The 7411-nt window shown below is 39.2% G+C and overlaps 1 long non-coding RNA gene across 1 annotated transcript; it reads right to left on the bottom strand.

The window, feature by feature from the left end:
* Positions 1-3984: 3984 nt before the first annotated feature.
* LOC131019876 (uncharacterized) lies at positions 3985-6961 on the bottom strand. Its single transcript, XR_009100520.1, has 2 exons — positions 6642-6961; positions 3985-4280 (listed from the first exon to the last, which is right to left on the bottom strand). It is a non-coding gene; the product is annotated as an uncharacterized LOC131019876 (long non-coding RNA).
* Between the last annotated feature and the right edge of the window lie 450 nt (positions 6962-7411).

The following is a 7411-nucleotide window of genomic DNA, read 5'->3' as shown; positions in this document are numbered from 1 at the left end:
GTCATAAACCCCGTGTATACGACGGCCTGAAACACGAATGCCCAGCTAACTTTTATCAGTAACTGACCATTACATCCCCACACAAAGTTCAGTATATAAAATTAGAAGTAGTAAAATAAATAGAAGATTCAAGAAAAACGATTAAGAGACAAATCTTTATACCTCACTTTCTATTAGCAACTGGCCCAGTGCATTCGGAAGATAAGGAAATATTGAAGGTCTTAGAGTGTCCACCATACGATGAATGAAAGAGGTAACCTAGAAAAAAATGTGTCGTTAGATAGAGTTTGGAATATGGCCATCAAGTGGAGAGATCTGCAATTCTTACCTTACTTCGCAGGGGTTCTACCTTTGGGAAGACAACAAGAATTTTCAGGAGAATATCCAAAGTCTAGAATAAATAACAAGTCATCAGTATGTGCAAAATGAATATTGTGCAAAATGAATATTGCAACTGGCACTATTCAACAATGAAAAATATGCAGTTGGAAAAACTTTCCCCCCTTTAACTCTAATGAAGTTTAATTATGAAAGTCAGGAAACAGAACTTTAACTTCATCAGAAACAACTCAAGGGAATTTAGAACCTCTAATTCTTGAATCAAAAATTTGCACATTTTAATAGTAATAAAAACCATTCTCCTGTAAAGGAAGTACCGTGTCATTTCCCAGGTTAGACAATAAACGGTATATAAATTATCTCAATCGAGGTCTTTTAAATGATCCCCAATCACATAATCATATAATACTTCACCTACATGACCTAAGCAGCACCAAGAATTGAAATTCAGTTCTATCTCAAATGGACTGGTAAAACAGAGTTGAGAGTTAGCATTGCATACTTGCTCTTATTGTACTCAAACTCGATATGAAGGCAGTCCTCAATTCCAACTTCCATCTACAAGTTCAAATAGAAAAAAGGAAGAAAAAGATTATAGGCATACTCTTGTGAAGAATGAGTGGGATAATAAGCAATTTACACTCAATATCTGTATCACATATCTGATATTATATGGAAACTGCATTACAAACATAAAGAATGAGCCTTCTTATTTTGCAACTTCCCCTGCAGTCATCCAGAGAGATCTCGTAAACATTACTATGCAACATAAGATTTAACCAAACACGTCGTGGTACACACATAAAGTAAGGATTTTCAGAAGACAACTTTATAACAAGTAATTTTAACTAATGGAATATGATACACACTTAAATACATGTGCAGTGAGGCATCTAAACAAGAACCAAAGCATGTAGCAACTAAATCCAAAACTTTTAGAAGGCAAAGCATTATTTAAAGGAATTGCTTAAAGGATATGGTAACATCAAATATGGAGAAAGGAATACACTGTAGGTTTGCTTCCAAGATAGAATTATAAAACAATAGCAACCCCAGACACGAGCCTTCTTCTAAGCAAATATACAGTATACACACACCAATAGAATGAGAAGACCACTCGGAGAGAGCATAGGGGCTAATCTTAAGGTAAAATACCTGCTCAGAAAGATAAGATGCATATGCTCTCATTCCAAATCCCAGTGCTCGTGTGCGGCTTCCCTGAGCACATGATAATCGTCTCCTTTAGCTACAAGTTTAAGAGAAGTTAAATTAAGTTTGAGCCAGACATAACACATAAAAAATTAAGAGAGAATATAGCCAATCAGCAAACATATTTATCAGACTTTTTGTAAGTACCATGGATATGCTGCTGTTTCTGTTCAATTTCATCATCTGTAAATCCTTGACGAAGGGAAACCATTAAGTTAACTATGTTTCTCCAGTTCATTTTGTTAGGTTCTTGTTCGGCTGACTTAGGAGTGGGTATATTAAACAAGGATTGCAACAAAGTTCGAGCAAAAGCCCTAATCTAAATCATATTGTTACCAACAAAGTTCAAAAATTAGGGATTTGGAATGAGATTTGCGTAAGGGATGTATAATTAGGGATTCTACCTTGGTGGTGGCTATTGTAGAAGGCGGCGGCGACAGCGGCGGCTCCTAGGGTCTGCGATTGAGAGCTCGACCGGCGACAGCTGCTAGGCCTAACGGACGGAGAGAGAGAGACGGGTGCGGTAGGTGGCAGACGGAGAAGCAAAAAGCCCGATCTGCTGCTGCCGCTGCGAGAAGAGCGGCGTCGGCGGAGGAGAGGGGTGGTCTGCTCGTGCTCGGTGGAGGGGAGAAGGGTGCTCCACCTCTCGATCTGCTGCTGCGAGAAGAGCGGCGTCAGAGGCGACGCGATGCAGGGTGGGTGGGGGCAGGGGCAGTCACTGACTCACTGGCACCGGCGTCCGGTTGCTCGTGCAGCGTCGTCCGGCGCGGCGTCACCGGGGGAGGCGGCGGGTGTGTTAGGAGTATTGGAGCAGAAGCTTGAAAATCAGATTTTGAGTTAGGTTTCGAATTTTACCTAATAAAAATATATATTTATGAAAAAAAACAATGTTAATACATAACAGTTATATAACGCATTTCTTAACGGTAAAAAAACTGTTGTAAAAAAGTGTTAATAGATAACGGTTGACGTAACGGTTTATCAAACCGTTATGTATGTAACTAATAGATAACGCTAAAAGATAACGGATTACATCATACTGTTATCTATTGTTATGGATAACACTACATAGATAACGGATTTCTTCAAAACCGTTGTCTTTTCTAGAAAATGCGCTCATACATAACGGGTTTTTTTTAAAAACCGTTATGTATGAAGTGTTATGTATGTGAAATTTTGTAGTAGTGAATGAGACACAATTATATGAAGTCATAGTTTGGGTAGTATACTACATCGGTAGACTAACATTTCTTGGTCTTATCAAACAAGGGGATCTATTATGACAACTCACGAGTTGCAAGGCTCAAACTCAACACAACATCAAGACAAGGTGTTGTAGAGATTGTTCAAGAGAATCAAAAGATTGACCAGAGGGTATGAAATGATTAACTACAAGGTCGAACAAAATGACCTCGAGTAAGAGCCCATCTGGCTTTTCAATCGAAAGTTGAAACACATGGGTTTTCAACCCAAAAGACGTCTACTGAGATTTGGATCATGTGGACTGGCCAGGTCCAACATCATCACCTCCCAGTCACACGGGAAACATCGTCCCGAACTTGAAGAGCCATGAACATATTATACATAACAAAACATAAGCTCATTATGACAACTAAACTTATCTTAAGGTTCTCTATCCTATTGATCTCAAATCCCAAACCTCTCTTAAGACATATACACACAGACATACGTACACAGGCAAAACACACTATTCTTAAAATTTATCGTGTAGCAAAAGTCGATTCGATGTTCCGTCGTACTTGAACATTCGAACGTAGAGACTATGGTTCAACCTTTGATGCAACGTTTACCTTGAATTCGTCTCGTATTTTCATTCTGTGCTTTTTCTTTACCTCGTACATATCTTTTCATTCCTCTTTGTAGTTCAAAAGAACCATCATTTTCTTAAGGGAGCTGAGACGTTCTAAGTTCTCTTTCATTCTTCTAAATCATTACCTTAAGAATCTAGATTGTAGAGATATCCTACTAATCTAGTAGTCTATGTTCTTTTGAAATTGTGATCATGCATCTTATAGCAATCTATGTTCTCTGGGAAAACATATGTCACTTTTCTATCATTCATCTGATCATAACATCATAGACTGCGAAAATATGCCATGAAAGGCAAAACATTCAACATTCCATCATAACATGCTCTTCACATAAACATATTCATGAAGCATTTTAGAACATTAACATCTTTAAAACGTTGAAACTGCAGTTACCTTCTTTCCTTGATTGAGCACGATGCAATGGAGTGTTGAGCGGTGCCATATGAACCCATGTAAGTCTAAAGAATCAAACTAGACTCGACTCTTTAGAATAAGGTTTCTAGGGTCAGAGCGAACGAACCTCGCTCTGATACCACTCTGTCACAGCCCACTATCCCAATGACGGGTTAACAGGGGTTATGACTTGGGTGAACAATAAGAAATGGAAATGGACAATTACTTAACATTTAAAGTATATGGAAATGTCACTCATAGATAAAATGCTAGGATCATATATGATTATTTGGATACTTATAAAACATACATATAAATGAGAACTGATTAAGGTGGTTTACCCAATAACACGTGTCACAATTTCATAACATAAAGTTATCCTAATCAAAGTGTTTTGCAGCGGAAACGTGTGAGATATACATATGAAGATGTATACTCAAGGTTACATTTCTTGAAATGTCAAAGGAACACCCGCTCAACATCATTCCATTCCATCAACTGCTCAACCTGCACATTTAGAAATACATGCAGGGCTGAGTATAAAAATACTCAGTGGGCATAGCCGAAAATACATTCATGCATACATATATAAATTGAACTGCCATAACAGTAACACACAGGGGTTTTCTTAAATGACCTGCGCTTACTAAAATATTTCTTTCATTTTCATAAAGTCGATCGGCCGATCATTTTCCTTCATATGATCCATATCTGTTCCTTTCTGTCACGCGCCGGGAAGGAGGCCTCCTTACCACGGACGCCAAGACCGGTCGCAAGCGACTCGCGGTCTCCATGAGTGTACACGTTAACCCTAGCTAGCGACCTTTGTCTAGCATAGGATCCCAATTGGATTTCCTTTAAAGTTGGCGAACCAACACAGATAGGATACATATAAAAACATAAACATTTTTGGCAGTCAATCATTTCATAAACATTTCATTTCATTTCATGAACATTTCATTTTCATTTCATAAGAGTCATTTATCATTTGGGCATAATAATAAACTGAAATTAACAGTTAAAATCATCTCATGCATATATTCGTATAAGAGGCCTACGACACGCAGGGGATCTCTATATACGTATAGTAAAAGTAATGCCCACCTGTATAGGCAAAGCCTGTCGTTTAACCTTATCTCTGAATCGGAATAGCAGTGCTAATCCTTCTGATGCTCGAAGCCTACAAGAAATCTATTCTCAATAGGTCTCCTTGTATCTAATCTTAAGTCATGGTGTAGTGCTTAACATTCTATGATTCACTTAGCCGGTTTTCAAAATTTAATAATTAAATACTTGAAAATATTTCTCTTGAGTTAAGAACACCAACAATATTCTTACTCAATTTTCTTAAATAATTGGATTTATAAATAAAACCAATTAAATCATAAATACTTTTATTGCATGATGCAAATGCATACTTAGCATATGGTAAGTAATTACTTAAAATATGCACATAATAATGATATAGTATTATTATACAAATCATCTCATGCTTAATCGTATATGCACATAATAATAATAATAATATTATTATGCAAATTATTCTTTAAATAAAATTTATTCAAACCTTGCTATAAGTCCAATTAATAAATAATGGGCAGCCCATTTAAAATAATTAAATCAAGGACCTCCCCATTTTTCTTAAAAATTTTCGCAGCCCACTATAAAATGGGCAGCCCAAGTTAATTAAACAATAATAGGGCCATCTATTAAATAATTGAATTAAGGCCCAACATTTTCCTTAAAAAAAATCGGCCCAAGTGGTATTTAAATAAGGCCCATCTGTTTTAATAAAATAAAGGCCCAACTGAAAATTAAACAAAGAAAATCGGCCCACAACCAAGCCCAACACTCGGCCCAAATTCTCAATTAAAATCGGCCCAAAATCGTAAGCCCACTGACTCGGCCCATAATTCAAATCCACCCTCAAGCCCAAACCTAAAGCCCAACATCCCACCCCCTTTTCTTCCCTACTCTCTCTCTCTCGGTCACACTCACAACACAAACACACGCACACACGCAGCTGCTGCTGTGCAGCAGCCTTCCCCCTCCCTCACCTTCTTCTCTTCTCCGGCGGACGGCAGCAGCGCCGGCCGCCGCCGCCGCCATCCCTCTCCCCCATCTTCTTCTCCCTAGTTTTCCCTCTACCTACACAAACACACGCACCCAGCGGCTGCGCCGCCCAGCCCTCTCTCCTTCACGCAGCAGGAGCAACCGCCGCGGAGCGCCGCTGCCTCCGGCGTCCTCGCAGCAGATCCGCCGTCGCCTCCCTCGGTTTCTCTCTCTCCAGCCGTGGCCGGGCAGCAGCGGCACCGCCGCCGTGCCCTGCCTCCCTCCGCTGAAGCCCAAATCCACGACCACCGCCCTCAAGTTTCAGTTTCTACTCCGGCGGACAACAACCACCGGCGATGTCTCCGCCCCTCATCTCTCTTCTCTAGTTCTGGCCGCAGCCGTTCTCCCCTCTGTTCACCGAACCCGGCGGGAACAGCCTCTGTTCTCCCTCAAAACTCCGGCCGACAGCAGCAGGAGAACCACCGCCGCCGACCGCATCTGCCACCGCCATTACTCCCCTGCCAGACTCGACACTTACAACCACACAGCCCACACCCGACAAAGCTCAAGACTCAAGTTCGATTCATACAGCATACATAACATTTCTCTATTTCTCTTTTTATTGTTCCATTGTAAATGCAGTACATGAAATTTATACTGTATGCATATATCAAGTAAAGTTCACATTTTTTTTTTCTTTCATATAACATGCTTATACACAATGAAATCTTATGCAGTTTAATGCTCATGAAAATTTGACGAATTGCTAAAACGAAACTGGTTGAGTAGAATAGGCAAGGGAGTACATGGATGAACCTTTAGAAGTTTTGAGTTGAGCCGTTGTTGTCTGGATTTCTTTTGAGCTTCTCTTGAGTGGAAAATAAATATATAATGAATGTTGAAAGATTTTGGAGATTGGGAGAATGAATTTGCTGTCGGATTTGTAGGAGAAGGGGATATGGCGTAGGAGGAGGAATGACTTGGCTGCAGTGATGTTAAGTGGAATTTGAAAGTGGATGTTAAGTGTAAAGGGCTGTCATGGAGGTGGAAAGGAGGTGTAAAGGAAGGTGGCATGGCTGTCATGGAGGAGGTGGAAGAGTAGGTAGATGTGGGAAATTTGGTGGAGAAATTAAATATAATAAACTAAAGTCTTCCGGGTTATACTATGAAAACTATAATAATTCTTCAGGGTTCGCTAAATAAATAGCTCGTGAAAATGCTTTGAATGCTAAATTAAATAAATATGCAATGCATATAAATTTAATAACTAAATTTACAAATGTTTTTGTAAATCATATTTATTTTTGTTGGAATTAAAAATAAATTCATTTTCTTTATATCCGGCGTGAATCATCTTACTTCTAAATTTCGAAAATAAATTCTAAATTTAACTCAGGGAAACGGGGTATTACAGCTGCCGCTGCCTTGGCCATAGAGAAGGGGTTGCTTTCGCAGCACTCCTTGCTCACTCCTTTATCCTTCTTTTGATAAAGTAGTAGATAGATTGAAAAAGGTGATAGGGTAGGCGTGTGATGTGATCTAATAAAAGATTTAAAAAAAATCCTTCAGTGTCGGTCACTCTCAGT

This window comes from Salvia miltiorrhiza, chromosome 4 (assembly GCF_028751815.1).
Source record: "Salvia miltiorrhiza cultivar Shanhuang (shh) chromosome 4, IMPLAD_Smil_shh, whole genome shotgun sequence".
Taxonomy (NCBI): Eukaryota; Viridiplantae; Streptophyta; class Magnoliopsida; order Lamiales; family Lamiaceae; genus Salvia; species Salvia miltiorrhiza.
The sequence above is the reverse complement of the archived record's forward strand: the minus strand, read 5'-3'. Positions and strand labels throughout refer to the sequence as shown.